This window comes from Ambystoma mexicanum, chromosome 9 (genome assembly GCF_040938575.1).
Source record: "Ambystoma mexicanum isolate Mex_15411 chromosome 9, UKY_AmexF1_1, whole genome shotgun sequence".
Taxonomy (NCBI): Eukaryota; Metazoa; Chordata; class Amphibia; order Caudata; family Ambystomatidae; genus Ambystoma; species Ambystoma mexicanum.
In genome coordinates, this window is record NC_090931.1 from 556045421 (window position 1) to 556072450 (window position 27030).

The following is a 27030-nucleotide window of genomic DNA, read 5'->3' on the forward strand; positions in this document are numbered from 1 at the left end:
GGCATAGTGTTGCACTCCAAGAGTGAACTCAATAATATAGCTAAAACAGGCACAGTTAGGAGATGTACATCCTTTGCTTTTTTGAGGAAACCTGACTCAACGAAGGCCATACTCCTCATGGGTAACCCAAACAGCAAACTATAGCAGTCCAAAATAACGGAATGTCCAATCAAGGGTCAATAAAATATATATAATTTAATTAAACAGACGATATACAATAACTAAATCGAAATAAATGATAGCAATGGAAAATGTGTAGTACAAAATGTAAGTTTGAAATGCAATAAAAATCGTTACCCCTCAAAAACATATCTTTTTCAATGTGTTTAATACAAATTGGGGGTTGAAAAAGCCTCCTGACATGTCCCGTCTACCGCCCCGCCCACTTTTACTTTTCGGCCCACTATAGCCCTCATGTAAGGTACTTTCGGCCCTCTGTCAAAATCAGTTGTGCACCCCTGGTCTAGAGTATCCATTGGAAAAGAGGTGGCAGATCCCATCCCAGTTCCCATTGGGGTACCTCAAGGGTCTTGTCTCTCGCCTACCCTTTACAATGCGTACACTAAGCTCCTTTTTTCAGCTTTGGATGCTATGGGTGTCATCTACACCAACTTTGCAGATGACGCCCAGATCCTCATTCCGATCACAGGAAACTATGACCATGACACGTTGATCATCAATAAAATCTACACATAATACAAAACTGGATGGCTCTGAATAGCCTATTCCTCAACAATGAGAAAACAGATTCTCATTGTGGGCTCCCAAACCAAAATCGAAACCCTCCATTCGGATTATACATCTATCAACATTAATGGTATGCTGATTCCAGTCTCAAAACAAATAAAAGCCATAGGAGTACACTGACGCCAATTTAACTATGACAAAACATGTGAATGCTCTATCTACATCCACCTCCTATACGTCCAAGTTAATTGCCTTAAGTCACCAGTTCCTCTCGCCCACAAACTGCATCTCCCTAACTAGGGCATTGATACTATTCAAGTTGGACTACTGTAACATACTCCTACTAGGTACTTCAAATACCAACCTAGGTAAACTACAACTCATACAAAACAAAGCGCTACAAGCAGCTCTAGGTCTAAAAAAGTCAGACCACATCTCTAATATCAGGAGGGAGACCCACTGGCTACCCCTTAAGGCCAGAATTATTTTTAAATCACTGTGTGTTACCCACAAATGTCTCGCTAAGAAAGCACCCATTTACATCAGTAACTCAATGAGTAAAAAGGATTCAAACAGAATGCTCAGATCCAATAAAAAGTCGCTCCTCGTGGTTCCTCAGTATGAAAGTTCCAGAGCCGGGGGAAGCAGCTTCCCAGTCATGGCACCTAAACACTGGAATGCCCTTCCCTTAAGCATCAAAAATGAAGAATCTTTCCAGTGCTTCAAAAAACGACTACAAACCTTGCTGTTTAACCAATTAGAGAAACTGAATAGCCAGCCAACAACAGTCAACCACCCGCCGCCCTAGACAATATGCAAACTAAACAATGACTACCACCAAAAAATGTAAAGAAGTAACATGACTATGCAACGCCAACAAATGTAAACGTCAACCAATGTCTCTTCATTATGTAACCTTCTTGTAACTTTAAATGCTGTCGAATTATAATCGAGATGTCTGTAACTACGCCGTGATACCCCAGGGTCTGGGTGTATATAAATGCAATAAATAAAAAATAAATACATTAATGTAATTTCAACTGAAAATTCTTTGCCTGAAATTCAAATGTTTTGTTATGCTACAACTCATCACCTGTAATACTAAAGTCTATATTTCATATCAGTGATGCAATATTCAATACAATCAGTATAGTTTTAAGCTAGGCATCATGACATTTTCCCATTGCAGGGTCAGTGGCCAGTTTCCAATAATTATGAAACAGGAAGAAAATGGGCGTGATATTTGGTGTTTAGGCATATAATTCAAAAGTTTGGTGTGACCAACCTACCTTGTTCTTCCAAGAATGCCCTGCAAATTTTCAGTGAAATGCAAACAAGAATGTCTTGCACCGATGGGAAATAAATGCCTGTTGATTTCTGAAACGCCTCAGTTTCTGCAGTGAACCATGGGAGATATATAAAAGATGTTGGTGTCCAGGGACAACCTGTTTGCTACCACATTTCGGATAGAATTGCACAAAACAACCAAATAACATTTCTGCACCGCTTTGCGCCCAACTCATTTTGAATTTGAAGCAAATCGGTCCAGTGTTTTAGGCTGTGTGTCTGCTCAATGAATTGCTTTGTTTTTTCAATAGCTGCAAAAGTTTAAAATAATACCCTTTAACGCTTTAACATTTTCAAACTGTTGTATGAATTTACAACAAACTATCAATTTGGGGTTGGGTCCTGACCAGAAAAAAATCTTTGGAAAATGTCATACCAGCATGTCAAACCAGTCATAAGTCATCTGCAATAGAATTGCTCAAAGTCAACGGATCTTCGGTTTCACCTCAATTCCAGGTCGACGACTGTATCTCATATAATTATTGGTCATTTATAGCACGCTTTATACCCGACTCCTCCAACTGCTTAAGGAGGGACTGTGTAACAAACCCATGTTGCATGATATCGTTTCCAAGGTAAGCGTGTTGCTTCTGAGCAAAACACCCGGCGTGTGTGTGTATATGTGTGTGTGTATGTATGTATATATATGTATATATATATATATATATATATATGTAAAAGCAAAGACCGCAGAGTCTTGTTTCTTTAGAAGCTGCACTCCCATCCAATAACGAAATCCAAAAGTGTCCAGCAAAAATATTAAACTATTCACGGCACTCAACTGATGGGTGAAACACTAGGTTTATTGGATTCATTTCATGATCTAAAACCACAGAAACACAGCAGAGTATAAACACTCCTGAAACAAATCGCCACGCGTTCCACCCCAGCCGGGGCTTTGTCAGGGTAATATTACATAATACATCTCCAGTGTTCCATTTTAAAAACCTTTTGGAAATCTGCATAATAGTTCTCAGTAACGTAGAGAAAGGACTGGTACACCAAAGCCAGTTACTGCTAGTACAAAATCTGAGTGCCATCATCTTGATTTTTTTGTGTGAAAACCTGCTATTTAGAATCTGGCATTACCTAGTCTTATTACAGAATATCCCTACACTAAATGATACTTTATAAATTATGCTTTAATGTGCAAAATAATGGATAAAATCTTAGATCTATAAGCCGCTTCATCATAATATGAGGCAGACCATAGTGAATATCACAAGGTAACATAATGGAGTTCACAGCAGCAAAGTCCTAATTCTGTATTTACAAACCCTAAAGTGTGAATTTAATACCCAATTGCTATATTCATTGAGTACCAAATGCATAAATATGCAAACACAACTGATTGAACAATCAAACCCAAAAATTAACAATCCAGTGATATTCCATACTCAAAAACAATAAAGCAGATACAAGAAATGTAAGCTCCCTGGGCTCATATAAAATAATTATGAAACAGAATCACAGCACAAGTATGAAAACTGCAGTAGCATAGCGACTATTTACAGTACACCTCAAGTATATGTAGTGAATTTTAGCTATAATCCCAAAATTGGCTATAGTAAAATGCATTATACGTTATCTGACCTGCATGTACCCATATATCGACCGCATCGGAAGTTTCTGTGGTTCGCGATTGTCGTACCACTTTCAGTACAAAGTGCTGCCCTTCGTCCTGAACTCAGCCCCTCGTGTCTGTACAAAGTCGATGAATGCAGTGGCGGGCCTTCTCTGCTTGGAGGGCCATCACCTGTACCCTTATTTGGACGATTGGTTGGTGAGGGCGGGGGTCACCCGAAGTGGTGGTGCACTCCTGCCAGAGATTGGCAGATACCCTTCATCAGCAGGGGTTTTCCCTCAACCTGAGGAAATCAGTTATGTCCTCCTCATAATCTGGTCTTCCTAGGGACGCGTTGGAACGTGTTCAGTGGGTATTCCCCATGCCCGAAAGGCTGATGTACCTCTGCAATTTGGTGGGGTACTTTCTGGCCAACTCTACCTCCTCAGCATTGTAGTTCCAGCATATTCTGGGCCTGATGGCCTCCTGCGTGCTGACTGTACAGCATGCCAATCTCAAGATGAGGTGCCTTCAGCTCCATGTGGCGGCCAATTGGGATCAAGAAACAGGGTCTCAGTCAGACAGGGTCCCAATTCCACCACTCCTTTGGCCAGATCTTTCGGGTGGCTATTGGATGGCAATATTTCAGTCGGAGCCCCCTTTACCTGGCCGGATCCTTCCCTGGTGGCAGACTCCTCTCTTTCGTGCTGGGGAGCTACCCCAGAGGGCTATGCGATTCATGCAGCATGGTCCAGGACGAAAGCCCTCCTACATATCAATCTGCTCGAGCTCCGGCCAGTGGGCCTGGCCCTCAAGGCGTTTTTGCCCCTAATCAGGGACAATTTGGTTCTGGTCAGGACAGACAATTCTACCACAATGTTTTACCTGAACAAGCGGGGTGACAAACGTTCCCCCCACACCCCTCCCAACCCCCCAGCCAATCCCCCCTATGCATGGAGGCTGTTTTGATCTGGGAATGGGCCCTTACGGAGAGTATTTGCATTTCAGTACACCTCCTGGGGGACAGCAATGTAGAAGCAGACCAGCTGAGTCGCTTGTGGTTCAGCACCTACGAGTGGGAGTTACACACCGGCTCCTTGTTGCCCCTGTTCCAGCTTTGTGGTTTCGTGGACCTGGATTTGTTTGCATCCCCTCCGAATGCCAAGTACCCCCATTTTGAATCATTAGCAGGTCGGTGGCCTCTGGGAGACACCTGCCGGATCTGTTGGCACAGCCACAGATGTTATCCCTGCCCGCTCACCCCTCTGCTCCAATGGACTCTCTGCAAATTCCGGGCCTCTCTGGGTTGCAGCCGTCACCTGGTTGCCCCCCACTGGCCTTTAGAGACCCTGGTTTTCGCATCTTCTGCAGTTGTGAGCCCAGGGTCCCGTCCACCTTCCGATCCTGAGCAGTGGCTTCCTGATTCAGCAGGGCGGGGCAGTGAAGCATTTGGACACGGCCAAACTGGCAGCCTTGTTCCTGATCAGTGGAGGCTTCATCATGCTCAAGTATCAGATAACTGCGCATGAAGGGAGCAGAAGTGTGTCTGGCTGTTGGGCTGTGGACGCTGCCCTGGACCCTGCTTATTGTTTACTGCAGTGTTAAAATTGCTGCTCCGACGCCTATGGAGGAGGGGAAGAGTGGACTGTTTATACAAAGGGAAACATTTGATTGAATGGACTGTGGACTTCCTCAACCAAAGTAATTATTCTGGGCATCCGAGTCTCCCCCTGTATTCGCTGTACTGTGTTGTGACTGCGTGGGTTGGGCAACGTTAATCAGTGGGTTGGGCATTACAGTTCAGTGGGCTGGGCTTGCACTAAAGGTTCACGTAAAGGTACGTTTCTAATTGAACCGTTTCTTGTTTACTTTAGATACTCAGCGCGCTTGCGCCACACCCCCCAACTTCCAGCATTCTCTACATAGAGTGCGGGTTACGCGCATGGCGCGCGCACATGAAGTGAGCAGAACTGTGTGTTCGGCTGGTAAGCGCGGTGAACCTTCAATTATTTAAAGTGTATTGCAAACGGTAAATATTGAGAATGACAGCACCTTCATTTTTTTTAGTTGCAAATGGTATAGTTTAGAACGGTGTATTGGCTTGAAAATGTTCTAAAATAATCTTCTCCAAAACACGTGCGCTGTGATCACATTTTATTACCTTAGTAGGCTACAACCAAATTTATATTATGGTTGGGAGTCTGCGATGCGGGAAATGTTTAAATAACAAACGCGCAAATTCTATTCTAAATCTGACTGCCCCGATCATATTACATGCCTCATGTGGTAGTGTTTCTAATGATGCTAGTTATTTGCCAGTGATCGAACCCTTAACTCTTATAGGGCGTATAATGGATCTGGATACTGTTCCATATGCCCAACATTCTTTGGTGGTTGAATTCAACAGTGGTCTTGGTTTTGTCCCTACCAAGCAGTCACTGGTAAGTTATCAACCAGATCAGCCTGTTGATCCTTAGGACAATAAAACTCCTGCCGTAAGTGATGGACCCCGTAAGCCTGTGGTGCAAAGTAGCTAGCATGCTCAAGGTTATCACCAGCGTAAAACTCAGGCTGCTTGCACCTCCGATGTCTCCATTCTCTCATCGGTTGTCAAGGCTGAATGGAGCAATCGCTGTCATGTGCCTTTGACACGTCAGTTCCCCATGTTGGCTTTTCCCACTAAAGAAAGAGAAATGTGTGGCCATGCTTTGCAGGTGCAGGATCAGGTTTTTCTTTCTGTGGCATATGAGCATTATTCAATACAGCCCCGTCATCATAATAATAATAATAATAATAATAATAATAATAATAATAATAATTAGGCTTTTATATAGCGCTACAAACCCTCAGGTATCTGAGCGCTGCTTATTATTACCCACGGTGTGTGGTGCTCATTTATCGACCTCGGAAGGATGAAAGGCTGAGTTTGGCCCCGCCGGGATTCGAACCTGCGTTAACAGGCTCTGCACGGGTGTCAAAGCGGGCGCTCTACTCGCTGTGCCACTTGACCGGCTTAACTCAACAAGCTCCCCAAATGGTCCTCAAACTGTGTTTCCAGCAAGTATGGTTAACCATAATAAGGAGTTTGCCTCCTTTAGTTTCATAGTCTTTTCCCAATGAACATAATATCAGTGAGGAAGATGTGAGTAAACTGTTAGCACCTCAAACAGGCAACAGTGATTTAGCTGAGTTTCTTGTAATGTCACGGTCGTTAAATCTGCTCGATAACGGCCATGAGAGGATGCATGGTTCCATTGACTACATGATGCACCTTATTGTAGAACAAAATGTAAAGATGAGTAAAATCGAGGGCTATATGTTGGCACTTATGAGCTCTGAGGTAAATAAACCCATCATTGTGAACGTTTCTATTCCATCTATTTGCTCAGTGAAATATCCAATTGCTCAAACCCTGGAAACAGGGTTTACAATGAATACTGCATTGGGAACTTATGCAGAAGTGGTGTCTATAGGTTTGTTTGTTTATTGATTTTATATGGCGCGCCAAACCCAAAGGTAACAGGGCGCTACAGAGAACATGAAAACAAGATTGCTTAAAAACTTAGTTACAAGGCATAGTATAAATATATTTCTGAGGCTTGTGGAATCTGCTTAGATCACATGCTGTGCATAGGCCGACATCTAGTGGAAGCTGCGGAGTATTACAGTTTGTTTTTCGAAACTCGAAAATGGGCGTCGACACAGGCGTGCCAGTAATACTATCCCTAGTGTGACGTCCACTGTACCCAAGATCCCTCACGCGTCTCGGATCCTCAGATTGTTTTTTTCCGCCATACTGGTCGGAAGCATCTTGCGGAGTCCCCTGGCCTTAGCCATACTTTTGCTAATTATTGAAGTTTAACTTTAGTTATTGACATCCTTCCCCACCCCAACGTCGACCCCCGACACTCGACGACGGCTGGAGAAGACATCGACCGTCGGCTGCTGCACGACGGATCTGGGCCTCGGAAGGCCGCTGGCCTCGGCCCGGGCCTAGTAGGCCGCTGGCCTCGGCCCTGCAAGTAGGGAGAGTGGGGGGTGGTACATACTCTTCACTCTTGGTATATAGGCACACCTTATATATTTCCTACACTTACCAGCCCGCTGCCTCAAGGTGCGTATGGAGGGTACCCCTTTCCAATTCTGCCCCAAGTGCAACCGCAAGTACCCTTGGGTCGACAGGCACGCCACGTGCAATCTCTGCTTGCCGAGGGACCACCCCGAAGCGAACTGCAGAGCGTGTAGTAGGTTTAAGCCTAAGACACTTAAGGACCGTTCGACAAAGCGTTGGGCCCACCACGCCAGGCAGGCGGCCATGGCAGCGGAGGGCACCTTCAGCGATGGCAGCGACGCCGTACTTTCGGACGGCGAGGGCATTACGGCGTCGAAAGACTGCCGAGCGCAGGTCCTCGACCTCGGAAGGTTGTCCGGCAGGGCGGCTATGGGGAAGACCCCCGGCGACGCAAGCGCTACACACCCTACACACACTAAGTACACTAAGTCCAACCGAACCTCGACGACGTCGACTTCTCGGAAAGAGGCACAGATAGAACGGTCTGACTCGGTGTCCTCTGGGCGCTCTCGATCAAGATCGCCTCATGACGCAAGGCAATCATCCACTCTTGCCAAGAGTGCCTCGCTCCCTAGATTAACGGAAGTTCGATCGTCGGGAGACGAAGACGACTTCCACCCCCAGGCCGCGCTCCAGGAGACCGAGGCCGCAGTTAACACCAGCGAGGCCCCACGCTCGAAAGACAGCGATACCTCTCCCGACCCTCGACGCCAGGCGTCGAAAGTCTCTGGGGCCTCCAAGGGGCAGGGAAAACATTTTTCCACGCACGGGGAGGGGGGGAAACAGCGGAAAGCACAGCCTTCCACTCCTGTAAGACCATCCTTCCACCCTAAGCAGACAGACAAACACAAATCTACTGGGACATCCACATCCAGCAAGGGTACCCTTGATAAGTCCTCTAAGTTGCCTACTAAAGTCATACCCTGTTCCAAAGAATGGTCCAGTGAAGACATAGACAGGGTCATGTCAAGGATGTCTTCCTTAGCTGATTTTTATGACAAAAACCCAGAACATTTCCTTTCGTATGACCCTCAAGGGGCCACACCCTCAGGCTCCTCTGATCCTATCCCCCTAAGTAAAAAGGCCCGGTTCGAAAGACCTGAACCCTTAGAGGTGCAGCCTTACTCTACTCCATACTCTACTCCACACCCCAGATACCAAGGACAGCCTTTCCCTGAAGGGGACCAGGAGTTTGAAATTATGGAGGAACAAACCGGGACTGAATACTATGCGGATGATGAGGACCTGGAGGAGGTAGAAGATGAGCAGGAAATTTACAGAGTAGATTCCCCGGTAGAGAGCGAAGCCCCAGTTACCGACTCGCCAGTTGATAACCAGCCCCTCCTTAATGAAGTTCTCGCTTGCGCAGCAGAACATTTTCACATCGACACCCACGGTGTACAGGAGGAAAGGGACTTCGCAGAAGAGTTGGTGGGAGAGAGGAGGCCGGTCGCTCAGACCATCCCTATCCTTAAATCCATCCAACGTAGAATAGATCCATCCCTGGTGAATCCTAACCTCACCAGAGCCGTCAACCCCAGAGTTGAAAAACTTTTTCGGGCAGCCCAGTCTGACCCTCTTTATATAAGAGGACATCTTAAACCAGACTCCCTAGTGGTTACCAACACTCGGAAGAGGGCTGGGACACCCTTATCGTCGTCAGAAGCTCCTCCCGACAAGGAGAGCAAGAAACTGTACGGGTTTGGCAGGAAGGTAGCCTCAACGTCCGCCTACCAAGCAAGGATTGCAAACTCCACCACCCTGTTGGCAAGTTACAACTGCCATCAATGGGAAGAGGTCGCGGCGCTCATAGCCTCTGCTCCTGAACCGTTAAAGGGCCAGTTGGCTCGGATCTCGGCAGAAGGGAGAGCCGTGTCTGGTTGCATATTAAAAGCAACTTTCGACGCCGCGGACAACGCAGGAAGATTGATAGCAGAAGGTACTGTTATCAAGAGACATGCGTGGTTACGGCAGTCGGGGTTCAAAACAGAAACCCAGGCTTCATTAATAGACAAGCCGGTGGAACCCGATCTATTGTTTGGGAAAGCGGTCGAAGACGCACTTAAGAATGCCAAGGACGAATACGAGACTCTCAAATCCCTTGGCCAGCTTACCAACAAACCCCCTAACCAGAGGGGGAACAGTAATTTTCGTCGCCCACGTGGCCAAAATTCACAAAGAGGCAACTATGCCCAAGGACAGGGTACACAATGGAACAACAACCAGCAGTCTACCCAAAGTTTCGGCAGGGGTAACAAGAGAGGTCGTGGAAGAGGCAGAGGCAGCCCCAACAAGGGAGGTGGCACGCCTCCACCAAAGCAGTGACGCTCAGTTCAGGGTCCCTTCTCACGCAACCCTAGTAGGGGGACGCATTTCCAACTTCACCCAGGCTTGGGAAGGGATCACCTCAGACAGATGGGTGCTGTCAACAGTGTCCACAGGATATTGTATAGAATTACTGCAGCGTCCCCGGAACCACCCTCCACGACAAAGAATACACTCCTTAGAACATCAGAAGATCCTTCTCGAGGAGATCGCCATTCTGCTAGGAAAGGACGCGATAGAACTCGTCCCAGGACACCAGGTAAACAAGGGTATCTATTCAACTTACTTCCTTGTGCCAAAGAAAGATTTGACAATGCGCCCAGTATTGGACTTACGGCCTGCCAACAAGTATGTCAAGCCCCAAAAATTCCGTATGACCACGCTACAAGAGGTAATCCCCCTCCTAAAAAAGGGGGATTACATGGCAACCTTGGATATGAAAGATGCTTATTTTCATATTTCCATGCTCCCAGCGCACAGAAAATACTTGCGCTTCAAGGTGGACAGTCGCCACTACCAATTCAAGGTACTGCCCTTCGGGATAGCTTCAGCACCAAGGGTATTCACCAAGGTACTGGCGGTGGCAGCTGCACACCTACGCAGGGAGGCAATCCCAGTGTACCCTTATCTGGACGACTGGCTCATAACGGGGGAAACCCCAGGAATTTGCAGGTCAAACATTCAGAGGACTATCGACCTCCTCCACGAATTAGGCTTCTCTATCAACGAGAAGAAGTCAAGTCTGGTGCCAAGCACCTCAAAACAGTTCCTAGGAGCAATCCTAGATACTCAGAAAGGGTTGACCTTCCCTTCAGAAGAGAGAATTCGGAATATACTACTGCAAATTCCACATTATCAGTCAGGTCAACAAATAACGGTACGCAAAGCAATGCGGTTACTGGGCATGATGGCGTCATGCATTTACCTGGTCCCCCACGCGCGTCTGCGCATGCGTCCCATGCAGGAATGGTTGGCGAAACAGTGGTCTCAGGCAAGTGGTCAGTGGGACGATCTAGTGGTCGTTTCGCCAACTCTCGTACAGAGCTTACACTGGTGGACAAGAGAGAATCTCGCAAGGGGAAAACCCTTTTACGATCCCGAAGTACAGGCAGTGGTGACTACAGATGCATGCCTGACTGGGTGGGGAGCTCACCATCTCCACCACACAGCTCAGGGTCTCTGGTCTCACTCAGTAGCCAAGAACCACATCAACCTGCTAGAGCTTCTGGCAGTATTCCGAGCGCTTCGGGCGTTTGAGCCCCATCTGCTAAACTTGTCGGTGCAAATCCGGACGGACAGCACAACAGCCATGTTCTACCTGAACAAGCAAGGATGGACTCGTTTGCCAAATCTGTCCAAGCTTGCCCAGAAAATCTGGATATGGGCACTCAGACGGAACATCTTCCTGTCATCACAACATGTTCCAGGGGAGCTCAATTCCCTAGCGGATGCCCTAAGCAGAGACTCCCTCCCAGAAGAACACGAATGGGTCCTTCACAGAGATATCGTAGAAGATCTCTTCTCTCAGTGGGGTTTCCCCACTATAGACCTATTCGCCACAAGCGAAAACAAACAATGCCCAGGATTTGCATCCAGGTTCCCCCAGCCAGACTCCCAAGGGAACGCCCTGTGGATGAACTGGTCAGGGATGTTTGCGTACGTTTTTCCACCAACTCCTCTCATCAGGAAGGTGGTGTACAAGATGAACAAGGAATCGATGACGCTCATCCTAGTTGCTCCCATGTGGGCGAGACAACCATGTTTTCCACACCTACGCAGGATGGCGGTGTGCGAACCCATCAAACTCCCAGCCTGGTACAACCTACTGTCCCAGCAACAAGGTCAAACAGTGCACCAGGAACCCAACTCAATGAACCTGGCAGCATGGCTCCTGAAGTCATAGAGTTTGGGCATCTCAATTTACCACAGAGGTGTATGGACATCCTAAAAGAATCCAGGAAACCAAACACAAGGCACTGTTACTTTGACAAGTGGAAGAGATTCGTTATTTGGTGCCAGAATAAACAAATCAACCCAGTTGATTGCACTCCTTCCAACGTTGTAACATACATGCTCCACCTGCTGGACGCAGGTTTGGTGTTTAACTCTCTGAAGGTACACCTGGCAGCCCTCTCGGCTTACACCACATCCCATAACAAAGTATCGTGGTGGAAAGTACCAGTAGTTAAAGCCTTCATGGAAGGAGTAAAGAGACTTCACCCTCCTATTTCGAACCCACCGCCAGGATGGGACCTCAATGTGGTGCTAGCTAAGCTCATGGGCCCCCCTTTCGAACCCATGCATAAAAGTAGTCTCAAACACCTGACTTATAAAACGGCCTTCTTAGTAGCCATTACCTCTATAAGAAGGGTCAGTGAAATTCAGGCTCTGTCAGTGCAGGATCCTTTCTTTACTATCCACAAAGACAAACTGGTTTTACGCACACACCCTAGGTTCTCACCTAAATTTATATCTAAGTTCCATGTAAACCAGTCCATCGAGCTTCCGGCTTTCTTCCAGAACCCGCAAAGCTCAGCTGAGGTGAAACTACACACCCTTGATGTGCGTAGGGCGGTCCTCTACTATGTAAATAAAACCAGACCGCTAAGGAAAACAGATCAACTGTTTGTCTCCGTAGCTACAGGCAGAGAGGGGGATCGCGTCTCTAAAGGCGCGATCTCGAAGTGGATTATCAACTGTATACAGCTGTGTTACTCTCTTTCTGAAAAAACTCTGCCTTTTACGCCAAGGGCCCATTCTACTAGAGGCATTGGGGCCACTCTGGCTTTCATTGCAAATGTTCCCCTCGACACCATTTGCAAAGCAGCTACTTGGAGCTCTATTCACACTTTTACTCAGCATTACTGCATTGACACTCATTCCAAGACAGATACACAAGTGGGACAAGCGGTTCTAAGACACCTGTTTGCTCATGACCCTTCTCACATCCCACCTCCTTCTTCTGGTACTGCTCGCTAATCTATGCACAGCATGTGATCTAAGCAGATTCCACAAGCCTCAGAAGGGATACATTACTCACCGTAATCGTATTTCTGATGCTTGTATCTGCTTAGATTCACATGCGACCCACCCTTCCTCCCCTCCGAGAGAAGGCGCATGATTGCTTGTAGTCTTACCTTTCTGTCTATCTGCTTGGATTATCTGTACTCACGCTACTCCTCATGCTTCCTCATGTCAGAAAAAATACAATCTGAGGATCCGAGACGCGTGAGGGATCTTGGGTACAGTGGACGTCACACTAGGGATAGTATTACTGGCACGCCTGTGTCGACGCCCATTTTCGAGTTTCGAAAAACAAACTGTAATACTCCGCAGCTTCCACTAGATGTCGGCCTATGCACAGCATGTGAATCTAAGCAGATACAAGCATCAGAAATATGATTACGGTGAGTAATGTATCCCATACATTACATAAGTTGCATGCCAGTGTCGAGTACATCACGACAAAACATTTAAAAATGTAAAAAAAAATATATACATATGTACAGTCAGGTTAGTGGGTATAGATAGGTTCCTGGTTAATCTTGGGGGTCATTGGAATGTAGCCATGCAAGTATATTCCGTCTGAAGCTGTAGTAGGACTGGTCTGTTCTGATGTCAATTGGGAGGGCATTCCAGTATTGGGCCGCCTTGACTGGGAAGCTACTGCTGCCTGTTTTTTTTAGTCTAAATTTGGGTATCTGAAGGCAGTAGGAGTTGGAGGTTCTGGTGGGACGAGTTGAAGTTTTCTCACAATTCTTGCTACTAGGTAAGTGGGGGGCTACGTTATTAAGACATTTGAAAGTGAGTGATGCTGTCTTAAGTGAGATTCTGTCACAGATTTTGAGCCATTTGTGTTTTCTTCTAGTGTTAGAGATGTGTTCTTTAGAAGGTAGATTGAGGGCAGTTCTAATGGTGTTATTTGGTAATGTTTGAATTTTGTCAATGATGTATTTGTTGGCTCCCAAATACGGAGCATTGCAATAGTCAAGTTTGGAGAGTATTAGGGCATTGGAAATGATGATGCAGCTAGCTTGCATGAGGAAGGCTCTGCTTGCCCTAATAAGTTTACAGGTGTAGGCTGTAGAGGATGCAAGGGAGTTAACTTGTTTTTTTAGTGTTAGGGCTGAGTCGAGGTGAAAACCTAGTGTTTTTACTGTTTTGGAAACTATGGTTATATTGCCATCAATGTTAAATGCTGAGTAATCGGGGCTAAGTTTTTTAAAATTTGGCAATGGATCCGAGGAAAAGGTACCTCTGACATCTGTGTAAATAAAGAAAGTGATATGTATTCTCTAAAGGAGGCTGTAAACTTAAATGCTTTGAAGCTGGACTCTCACTCCTTGAAATTAGATGATATTTTTAGATTTCGTATGACTGAGTTAACATCCTCTTATAAACCAACTGGAATAACTCCACCTCAAGCAGGATCACCTTTATTAGACAAGGCGCAGTTTTGTGACAATCCTAGTAGTCTGTCTCGTCTCCTTGAAGTTATGGAAGAGATCGATAAAGCTGAAATGTGTTCTTCAGTTGATCTTACCTCAGTTAAGGAGCCTGATCGTATATTGTACTCTCGCAAACAGCAACATCAACATGCCAGAGCAATAAAAAGAGCCAACTTAGCACCTTCCCAAAATAAGCAAATCTTAGATGCAAAGGTTCTACAGAAAAAAAATCAAAAAATATTCTATCTAAAGACTTGATGGAGCCAGGTCAAACAGATAATTTGGGTGTACCTGAATTAACTATCGACCCACATATAGACTTGGAACAATTGAACGATGAGTCAAAAAGAATGCTAAATATATCAAACCAAGATGGGTCTTGGACAACAACAACAAAACATTTTTTTTTTAAATCAAAGAATAAAAAAAGAACATTGTAACTCCTTTAAAACAAAATGTTGATGTCCAAGCGGGTTTTTAATAAAAAGTGTCTGACCGTGATTCAGGATGGTCGTCCTCAGACGTACAAGCATCGCTAGACAAAAACACCTAAAGCCAACTCCTCCAGTTTTATCCAATGACCTCACAGAAGAAAACTGGGCGATGTGCAAAATCAAAACCTATGGTAGAGACTTACTTAAGAATTGGGTTGGGTGATTTAATCCCCAATGATAGTCAAATAGATTTGCATGCTGTTATAAATGTGATTTTTCCTGTAGCTCCAAGCACTCTGGTAACCAACCAAAACAATATCCCTGAGGTAAACAGTCAAGGAAGTAATAAGGAAATGGTGGGCAATGGCAACTCATCCTTCGGTATGGGTATGGCTAATGAGGTACCTTTGCATCCAAAAAACAGGAGTGACGACAGCATGTTGAGCGGGAGAGTGCCCAGTGGGACGATAAATATCTTAGGGTGGATAAGTGACCCGGTCTGAAATGGTCAAAAAAGAATAAATTGTTCCTTCTTGTTTAGCTCTTTTAAGCAGTTTCCTCAATTAAGGACCCTTATCTCGGATGATATCGAATGGATAAGACTCTCTAATCATAATCACTACCGTATGATCTGTGGAACAAACTCTTTGAACATCTTGTATCTAATTGGGTCCCAGAGAGCAGCGTTGCAGGAGTATGGTCTTTCGATTCGACTATTTGATTCAATGGTGGAGGCAGAGGCATATTTAGATACCTCCCTGACTCCTCCAGAGAAAGCTTTGCCATTGCCTATTAATAGCAGCTTTCGGACAGTTAACTTCAGATATCATGCCACAATTTTCTGCTTTGGCTGGAAATTCTGCCAATATGGCATGGTTAGCTCCATTGTTAACTACAATCTCCGAAATCACTAAATCTACTAAACTCGCGTAGCAAGATTAATTAAGAATCAATTCTTGGAATTGCTGCGGCTTTGAATTTAAAGGCGTGGATAAATTCATGTAAAAAGGTAGATATTCCTGATGTATTGCTCATTCAGGAAACGATGTCTAAATCCTCTATTTATGTGGATGGTTTTGAGACATATTCCCAACTTGCTGCCATGGGTGAGAGTGGAAGGCCCTCAGGTGGGTTGGTGATATTAAAGTTTCAACTCATGTAAAATCTAAATAGTTTTGGATGCAGAACAACATTCTGGCAGTTGAGTACCAGCTTTTAGAAGATCCTCAAACGATATTTTTTGTGGTATGGATTTACTTCAATCCTTTAAAATGTACTCTTGAGTATTTTGATTCGCTTGATTTGGTCTTTGAAGCCGCAGCAGTTGTCACTCCTGACGTTTTCATTATTATTGGTGGAGATTTCAATGTTTTGTGTTTAGCTAGAGCTCATGCAAATAATCTGCTTGCTATGAGTGGTCCCTCCTCTGCCCTACATAGAGGAAGAGCTTGGACGCAATATCTTGAGAGCTGGAGTTATTTGGTTGATTTCTGTTCTAATAAGGTGCCAATAACTTGGAAAAGGGGGCTGGCCGCATCTTGCATCGATTATTTTTTTGTATCTTGTAATGTTTTAGCAATGGTCAAACCTATTTTGGTAGTTCCTGTGAAATACAGTGACCATTCGCCTATCAGTCTGGAAGTTATTGTTCGCAATGCATTACTTGAAGTCAAAGCAGAAGGTGCTTTGACGCAGGTGAATAGGTCATCTGTTTGTCCATTGGTCCCCCAAATTATGTAGAGCTGGGTTATTTGGTCAGCAGAGACTATAAGCGCAGAGATGAGAGGGACTGCTCTTCTATTGACCGTGAAAATTGGAATGCAAATTTAATTAGAGCTTGTGTGAAAGATCTGACGCTGGCTGCACAGAAAAAGGATTTAAAGCATAGTAAACCATACAATTCTGAGATTGCAAGACTTACATTTTCTAAGAACAAGTTATTAAGCTCATTAGAAAAGGCTTGTGTTTCATCTGAAGATTATGCTATTAGAAAACATCTAATCTTGAGGAACTATAAGTGTAATCTGAAGGTGATCAAACATCAAATACATTGTGCGCAAAACCAGAAGATACTTAAGCTATTTTGCAAACGCGATGTTCGCAATATTTGGGATATGCTAAAAGACTCAAACAAATGCAGTGATATGTGTATGAAAACTGTAATTCCTGTGGAGGTTGGTAAACCATTCTATCCTCAAAATGTAGGTTCACAACTTCTTTGATGTCTACTAATCATATGCTGTTAAATTCCCTACATAGTAACGATTTAACCTTCTCCATTGAGGACATAGAATGGGCGATTGGTCAATCAAAAAATTCAAAAGCAGCTGGACCAGATGGGATCCCACCTTGTATTTTTAAATCCAACCCAAAGTTCTGGGCTGTAGTTTTGCATGCGAAATTCGAACACATTTTATGTACCACAGTAGGTATCGGGTAATATTTTCCCCATATATATGGTAGCCGTACATAATATCGCCGGAAAAAGGTTGTGGCAATATTATTTTAAAAAAAAGGGGTTTGGGGTTGCAAGGGTGTCCCCCGCATGTTCCATGCAATAATGTCCTCACAAAAAAAATGGCAATTTTTCGGCGACATTTTTGCATGGCGATATTTTTGAGGGGACATTATTACATGGAACCCCACAGTAATACCTCCATCCTGGTGTAATGCGCCAATTATTCCACTATACAAAAAAGGGGAACCTAGCGGCCCAAAAAATTATCTGCCAATTGCGCTGATGGATTCTGCAGCTAAAATCTTTGCTATTCTGCTTTTAAAACATCTAGAGAATCGAAACCAATGATATTTACTCGAAAGCGCAGGTAGGTTTTCGCAAAAGTATGAGCACTTTTCTGAATGCTATGGTACTTGCACATTTGCTGTCCCTTACTAATATTGCTGTTACTGGCCCCATATATATATGGCCGCTTTAGATCTTTCATGCACATTTGATGCTGTGATAAGAAACCTACTATGGATCAAAATGCTTAAGATGGGGTTCTCGAGGCGTTTGGTACAACTAATTGCCCTTCTTTACACAAACACTTCTTTTCAAGTGCGAGTTAATCGGGATGGTGCAGTTACAGGGGCCATCCCTACCTTTACGCGTGTGAAGCAGGGGTGCAACCTGGCGGCAACTCTTTTTAATCTCTATATAACGGACATAGACTTGCTTTGGGTAGAGGTGGGTATGTTCGCTGTATAGTTGGTTTCTATTCACTTAGACTGGCTCTGCTTCGCAGATTATATCATTTTATTGGATAGAATGCCGTCAGGCTTCCAATTAAAACTAAATGCCTTTCAAAGATTCGCCTCTGAACATAATCTGCTAGCCAATTCCAAAAAATCTAACATTATGGTATTTGCCAACTCTAGACGAACCAAAACCTATCAATCGAATTTAGACGGGTCAAACATCCCAAAGGTAAAAACAATGTGCTATTTGGGTTACCACCTTACAGTATCTAATTCATCAAAAAACTGGTTGAAGGGGCTGAAAGATAAATCCCGGCCATTACTTTCACAAATGAGAATTATTCTTGGTAAATTCTGTAAATTCTCTCTAAAACCATTGATAGATTTGTATCTGCTTAAAGTGGAACCAATTCTTTTGTATGGTTTGGATTTATGTCTAGCAAATTTGGATGATGCTTTTGTATAGGCTGCAGGGCCAGCTATGGAAAAAATCATTAGGTTTGGCGATGTCCGTGCCTAATTCGATACTTCGGCATGAACTTAGTTTAATTTCCTTATCAGCAAAAGCCATATGGCGCCAACTTTCAATGTATGCCAGAATATTGACGCCTGTTAAAAATTCATTATATCAAGATCTGAATATTCTTTTACATAAAAGAAATGTTCGATCAGTTATGATATTCTCGGATCAAATGAAACAAGTGCTGGTGGCGATAAATGCGGCCTCTGAGGATCTGTTGTTAGGCCTTCCAAATGTTAAAAGAAAGCTATTTGCCTTAGACTGGATACGGACCATTGATACCAACAGTACGTATAAAAGTTACAGTCGGCATGCTTTCTTTGAGACTGTGAGGAGCTTTCGGCCAGGTTATATCTTGAAATGTCCTTGTCCGAAAATGTGAAATATTTATATGAGGTTTGAATTAAACCAATTGCCTACATTGGAACGTGTACATTATAAGATGTGTGAAGCGGAATCAAGTTTTCGCTATTGTCGCTTTTGCCAATTACAATATCAAAAAGAATCTTTGAAGCATCTTGTTGTGTATTGTTCCAATCTTGAGCCATTAAGAAAACTATGTTTGGGCGAAAGTTGCCCTGTGAGCTCTGAAATAGCATGTGAATCGTTCTGGTTTAGAGCGATGAGAGTAGGACTTACTAAATTTATTATAGCATTGGCAAAAATGTTATTCCAATTGGAAAAACTACTGATTCAGTGCAACGTAGCGTATAATACTGAGACCTAAATCATGAGTTTTAGGTTTGTTTAATGTTCATTTGATTGATGTCAGATATTTATTTTATGAGATTGTTAATTATATAATTTTGAGTAATTATCAATATTTGATTGTTTTTAATGTTTTGTAAAGGTTCTTTGTTGAATCATAATACAATTTAAAAAAAATAACTGGGACATCATTCAGCAGGCCAGGAGGCCCTCGACTCGGACCCAGTATAAGAGCAAATGGACTAGGTTCTGCCATTGGGCATGGGACAAGAGGCGGGACTCTGCCTCCTGTCGTCTGGATAAAATGTTGGCTTTTTTGGCGCCCCTGTCTCGTTATGCAGTCCAGGTGGCTACTTGCCACACATATTTGGCTACCATCGGGGCTTACAAGAATTCCCCTCAGCACGTGTTTTCGGCAGCCAACCCATTGGTTAAGGTTCACCTTAAGGGGTTGTCAAGAGATTTTCTTGCATATGGCCATGGGCAAACCTGTTCCCGAGTGGATTCATGCTAATGCGGTCAGAGCAAATAACATGGCCGTCGCGTTTCAGACACATGCTTCTTGGAATCTTATTAGCAAGGCGGCTACTTGGGCCACTCCGTCAGCGTTCTGTAAGCACTACTCACTGGACACCAGCTCCAGGCACGATGCAGAGTTTGTTCAGGTGGTTCTGAGAAACGTTTTTGCTTCATCCTGGATATGAGGCAGGTTATCACAGCTCCACCCTATGTTACTTCCACCCTCGTTGGAATCCCCCACAAGAATGGAGGAAAGCTGGCGGTACGTATGAGTAATTTAAAGTTACTCACTGTAGTGACTAGAGTACTCGTAGTCCTTAGTCCCCTGTACTCCATACGTCCCACCCACTTCCCCCGCTAGTATGCCAAGAGCTAATATGTATAAGTGTAGCCAGGTATCTAAGTGTCCAATGTGTTCAAAGGGGACTGAGGTGAGGTGCCAGAGGGCCCAGGCCTCGGAGGGGCTTTCCCACGCCTGAGGCCATGCCCCATGCGCTATACTAAATTTAAAGGGTAAGCTCAGTTTTTCACTGCCAACGGTTCTGGTACCGTCCCCATGTTTGAGGACACCCACAAGGACGGAGGAAAGGGGACTAAGGACTGATAGTACTCCAGTCACTACGGTGAGTAACTTCAATTTTCACTGTAGCCAATTTTTGTGATCTGTATTATAGTTATAGGTCACTTCAGACACTTGAGGTTTATTGTAAACACCCTCTATCATAGTGCAGTTTGCACACTTGTGCTGTGATTGTATTGTAATTATTTTCTACAAGCCCAGAGAGCTTTCATTCCTTATCTGCTATATTGTTTGAGTCTGGAATATCACTGGATTGTTAATTTTCTGGTTTGATTATTCAATCAGTTGTTTGGTACTCAATGAATTTAGCAATTGGGTGGGTATCATTAAATTCACACTTTAGGAATTGTAAATATAGAAATAGGACTTTGCTGTTGTGAGCGCTTGCTTTCCATTATGTTACCGTCTGATATTTACTATGTTCCGCCTTGTATTATGATGAGGTGGATTATAGATTCTTTCCAAGGCTCTCCCGCGCGGGAGGGACTGCTCAAGTCCTTGTACCAGCACATGTACCAAGGCTGCTACAGCTTCCAGCCTTCAGGCTGAGGGATCCTCGGAGCCTCCCGGTGGCACTGTCAAGGTACCGGAAGGTTCTTGTACCGAATTGTCATCCGAGCGGCTCCGCCTTTGTACTGGCAATATGGCCAAGGGGCTATGCCCTAGTACTGGCAATAATCCGAGGGGGCGCCTAAATGCAGCTCTACCAACCCCCGGGTCGAGGGTGTTGCACCTACCGGGCCCAGGCCCGAGGAGCAGGGTAGGCCTTGTGATCCACATACAAGAGTCCTGGAGGAGGCTGGGGCCCAGCGAGCCGAGCAACACGTTGCAGGCACATGGCAGGCAACTCGACAAGATGGCCACCACGTCAAACGGAGGCACCCGTCCAACACCATTCCACGAGTTCGGCCAAAAAATGAGTGTCAAGGTGGGACTGGCCTCAACCAGGTACGTGGCCTACAGCCGATCCTTCTTATGCGCGGGGCAGCTTCCCATTGCGTCCAGACGGGCAGGGTATGCAGCGGGTACAGCAAGCTCCGGCTACCCCGTCAGTACCCCCTAACCCTCTGAGGCCAGTGAAGAGGGGTTCTTCGAGAGGTTCCTCAGGCTCATGAAGTCACCTCGGATGGGGGTTATCCTCAAGGACGCCATCAGGGAAGTCTTCCTGAGTATGCTAGCGGCACCACAAGCGCCTCTACGGGCGCTCCCGGCCCCGGTGCAGCCTCTGGCCCCAGCCGACTCCTCATTCGGTTCCATACCAGCCCCCACCGCCTCTTCAGCCTCTGGCTGTGGTTCCTGTACCCCAGCCTTCTGCAACATCTACTCCTCCACCTCCGCAGGATCCTCCTGATCCGCAGGACATGGAGGACGAGGAGGATCCGGACACGCCATCCTCAGCCAGGGCCTTCCACTAACGTCATGGCCGCCGAACCGCTCGCAGTCTCATAACCAGTGCAAGCAACAAATAGGGAGATGGGGGGGGGGGGGGGAGAGTAAGGGCTTTTTTCCAGTCCTTCCTACGCGACAGCCTGCGAGGGAAAGAAGGCATGACACGCCCCTTCGGATCCACGTGTCTCCAGTGGGGGGCAGGCTTGCTCTCCATGCGCATTTCTGGCGCCAGAATTTCATGGACCCTGGATCCTCTCCGTAGTGTCCACGGGGTACCGCATACCTATCCCAGCCTCTCCTCCCTCCCTCCCCTCCACTCCCTCAGGTTACAACAGCAACTCTTCTGGCAGAGATCCGGTCGCTCGTAGAGAGCCAGGCAGTGGAGGAAGTCCCAGCCTACCAGCGAGGCTTGGGCTTTTACTCAAGGATTTTCGCCATTCAGAAGAACAACAAGGCGGACCTGAGCGTTGTACTGGACCTTTCCACCCTCAACCTCTCCTTACCCCTTCAAAAATTCAAGATGGTTACGCCAGCTTTTATAGCGGAGACATTGTGCAAGGAAGACTGGATTTGCTCCCTGGATCTGAAGAACGCGTACCTACACGTCCCGATTTGCCAGCCCCATCGTTCTTTCCTACGGTTCAGCATCATGGGCTACCATTTTCAATACAAGGTCCTTCCTTTTGGCCTCAATTCGGCCCCCAAGGTCTTTACCAGGCTCATGAATACGGTGGCTGCCCTCCTCAGAGCGCAGGGCCTCTACATCTACCCATACCTTGACGACTGGCTTGTCAGGTCTACATCTCTGGAAGCGGTTCACCACTCTTCCCATGCCCTTATCAACACACTGCATGATCTGGGCTTCTCACTCAATCTCAAGAAGTCGCAGCTGCAGCCCATGCTGACTCTGACATTCTTGGGCCTCATCTGGGACACATGATCCGAGAAGGTTTTTCTGTCGGAGGAAAAGATCTCTGCCATCAAGAGGGCCACCACCCACTTCCTCAGCAGAGAGATGACCTCGGCATGGTGGTACCAGCATCTCCTGGGTCTCTTGGCGGCAGTCCTATTAGCCGTTCCACACACGAGATTGAGGAGGATTCAGCTGCACTTCGCGTCCTCATGGAACCAGGAGCGGGGCTCTAAATCCGAGATGATCAACGCTCCTCCATCTCTCCTCCCGAACCTAACATGGTGGCCCAGGAACTGCAACTTACGGACAGGCAAGCCCTTTCGGCGGCCCACCCTGCAGGCCACCATCACCACAGACTCCTCGCTCGAGGGCTGGGGAGCCATCCTGGATGATCTCTAGGTCCACGCCACTTGGACTCGACAGGAGCAGGAATACCACATCAGTTGGTTAGAGCTGCACACCATCTGGCTAGCGCTCAGAGAATTCCTACCACTTCAGGGGAAAGGTTGTCCTCATCCAAACGGACAACTCGACCAGCATGTACTACGTCAACAAGCAGGGAGGCACCAAATCCCCTCCTCTATGCAGACTGGCAAGCAGCATGTGGGAGTGGGCCCTGGAAAACATCTACCTCACGGCAGTCCACCTCCCGGGGAAATCCAACCTAGAGGCGGACAGGCTCAGCAGGTTGGGAGCAGACAATTACGAGTGGCAGCTAAACTACCTCGTTATTCAGGAGATCTTCAACAGGTGGGGTCGTCCCCAGGTGGATCTCTTTGCCACCTGGCACAACAGGAAGTGCACTCAGTTTGCCTCCTGGCATGGACAGAGCCCTCCCGCCCACACCATTGATTCACAGAATGATTATGCACGATCAAAGAGTCTCGCCAACTCAACATCATTCTAATAGATCCATGGTGGCCAGACAGGCCATGGTTTTCGGAGCTGCTCATCCTCTCGGAGATGCCCCCAATTAATCTCCCGACGGGCCCATCACATCTTCTGGCGTAGCAGGGGGGCAGGGTCATCCACCATGCGCCACAGAAACTATCCCTCACAGTGTGGTACCTGAGCAAGTAGCACTGCAGCACTTTGGCCGCTCCCAGCCTAATCTGGAAATCATACAGGGTGCAAGGAGCAAGGCTACCAGTGCCCAGTACAAAGGTAAATGGACGAGATTCTGCCGTTGGGCAGTCTCCAGGTAAAGCAACCCCCTGGCATGTACTTTGGACGACGTGCTCTCCTTCTCGGCTTACCTCACCCACACTGGTGTGCAGGTGGACACCTGCTGTACATACCTCGCAGCCATCGGGCTTATAGGAACTGTGAGGAGGGGATCTTCTCTTCCTCCAATCCTATCGTCAAGAAACATTTGACAGGGCTCGCAAGGCCCTACCCGCTTGTCAAGAGGCCGCACCCCATGTGGGACCTCAACATAGTCTTGGGCGCCCTGGCGCACAAAATGTTTGAGCCAATGGCGTCCGCGGACATCCGGCTGGTCACCATCAAGACGGCCTTACTAGTCGGCCTCACCTTGGCTTGTAGAGTCAGCGAAATCTAGGCGCTGGTCGCCTCGGAATATTTTTTTTTTTTTAATTTCTTTATTGGTTTTAACAGTATAACAAACATAGTTGGCATCACTAGTAATATTTACTGCAAATCAACAGAATTACGCTTCCCCACCCACCCGCAACTCAAGACCACAGTCAACATTATCGTCCGTTCTTATTGGGCCGGATTGATGGCTAGGACAGTCCGAACCATCCGAGGTCTCATCCGTATTGTTAGGATGAAGTAGTGGCACTGTTAGCGCCACCCAGCGATGCAGTTCCCCACTGGAGTCCAGCCTCTGTTCGAGGATAGCCGTTTCCCACGCACCAGTCTCAGCCGTTATCCATTTCGTAAGGTCCCCCCACCATTGTGCCTCGGTCGGGGCCTTTGGGCTCTTCCATCCCAAGGCTATGCGTCTCTTCGCCGTTATGTATATCAGATCTTTGAGTTTGTTTAGAGGCTTATTTTTGTGGTTACGTTTGCATCTGCCCAAGATGCAGGCTGTGGGATTAATCACTTCAAGCTCAATATCTGCGTTCGCCACCCTCTCCTGTACCTGTGTCCAGAAATTGCGTATCTCTGGGCAGCCCCAAAACATATGCGTCATTCCCGCTCTGGGCTCCTTACATTTGGGGCATACTTGGGCCTCAGCCCCCTTGAATTTAGATATGGCCTCAGGTGTTAGGTAGGCTCTGTTGGTGATGTAGAATTGAATGAGCTGCAAACGGGCATTCCTAGGAACTTTCTTGTGGTAGTGGGTTATTTTCTCCCATTCTTCATCCGCAAAGTCTTGGCCTAGTTCGGTTTCCCACTTTACTTTGCTTTTGAGCTCGTTGTTTGTCGTGCACTGAAGCAAGGTTTCGTAAAGTCGCGAGGTTTAATGGCCACCTTCGGCTATGTTTAATAATGTTTCTATGACCTCGTTTTCCGTCTTTGGGGTAGTAGCCTCTGGCCATCTAACCATTATGGCTTGTATCACTGCCCTATGGAGCAAGAATTGACCAGCAGGTAATCCCGTGGTCTCAGTGAGATCGGGGAAGGGTATGATCTCTTGGTCTTGTGTTAGGTCTCCTAGGGTAGCCACTCCGTAGGGTTCCCACTGGGCGCGCGATTCAAGAGAGCCCCATGGCTGGTAGGCCATAATTGCTGCGATGGGGATTTGTGGGGAGTAGGGTCAGCTGACCCCACTGTTCTGCATGCTCTGTTCCAGAGCTTTATTCCAAGTTTGATTAGGTATGGGAAGGGCTGTGGGAGTCTGTTCCGGACCCAGAGTAGATCCCTTAGGAGGAGATTGGGCAATGCAGGTTGGAGGAGCCTGGTGTCCGTGGAGATCTCGTCGGCCATTCATCGTATCACATGCCTTAGTTGGCTTGCAAGGTAGTACAGTTCGAAGTTGGGGACTTTGATTCCACCTCTCTCGTAGGGTCTTTGGAGTGTGTCCAGCACCAACCTATGTCTGCCTCCCTGCCAGAGGAACCGTCTACATAGTTTATTAATGTTTCTGAAGAAGGAGGGGGGAATGTTGTAGGGGACATTTGTAAAATTGTATAGTAGGCGGGGGAGTGCAACCATTTTGAGGAGACCTGCCCTTCCGGCCATCGAGAGCGGGAGCTTGCCCCAGAATTCCATAGATTTTTCAAGAGAGTCTTTAGCTCTCACTGTGTTGAGTATATGTTCCATGTATGGGTCCCGGTGTATCGTGATTCCCAGGTACCTAAAGGAGGTCACTTGCCATTTTAGGTCAAGGGGGGGAAGGGATCTTAGGTCTTCCTTATACAGAGCAGCTAGAGGGTAGAGGCAGGACTTGTCCTTGTTAATTTGGATTCCCGTGTATTTGCTAAATCCGTCCAGAGTCTCTAGAATGTAGGGCAGGGGGTGTTCGGGGTTGTGTAGGTACAATAGTGTATCGTCCGCATACATGGAGATGAGGTGGGTCACTCCGTCTATTACGATGCCCCCATCTCCGTATTCTTGTCTAGCGTATGCGGCTACGGGTTCGGTGGCAATGATGTATAACATCACGGAGAGTGGGCAGCCCTGACGGGTGCCCCTGTATAGGGACCATTTGTCTGAGAAGGTCCTGTTTGTGCGCACCCTAGCGGTGGGGTTGGTATAGACTAGCTGGTCCATTTCAGGAAGGCGGGTCCGATTCCCATTCTAGTCATAGTGGCATATAGCCATTCCCAGCGCACTGAATCGAAGGCCTTGGTGGCGTCAAGTGACGCAACCGCGCATCTCTGAGGCCTCTGTTCCGTGCTGTACATGATGTGATGCAACCTACGCAGGTTCTCTGTTATGGAGCGTCCGGGCACATAACCCGTTTGGTCCTGATGGATCAAGTGGGGGATCACCCTTCGCAGTCTATTCGCCAGCAGGGAGGTTAAGATTTTGCAATCAACGTTTAACATGGAGAGGGGCCTATAGGAACCGCAGTGCGATCCGTCTTTACCGGGTTTCAGGAGGGGGATAATTACAGCTTCCCTCATGGAGTATGGGAGGGCACCACGCTCGTAAGCTTCGTTAAACACCTGCGCCAACAGAGGGGCCAGGGTCTCTTCATACAATTTATAAAATTCCCCGGGGAGGCCATCAGTGCCAGGGGATTTTCCGGCCGGGAGCGATGTAATGATTACCTTGACCTCATCTGGGGTGATGGGCTCGTCTAGGATGTCCGTCATTTGAGGATAGAGCCTGGGAAGGACAATGTCGTCCAGGACATCCTCAATGTCGGAGTCGGCCATGGGCGGGGGTCTGGCGTATAGTTTGCCGTAGAAG

At 46.6% G+C, this 27030-nt stretch overlaps 1 protein-coding gene across 5 annotated transcripts in view; it reads left to right on the plus strand.

Annotated features, from left to right (window-relative positions):
* TRIM37 (tripartite motif containing 37) overlaps nucleotides 1-27030 on the plus strand; it is a 1981866-nt gene that overhangs the window by 1192173 nt on the left and 762663 nt on the right. The gene's annotated exons all lie outside the window — the stretch shown is intronic.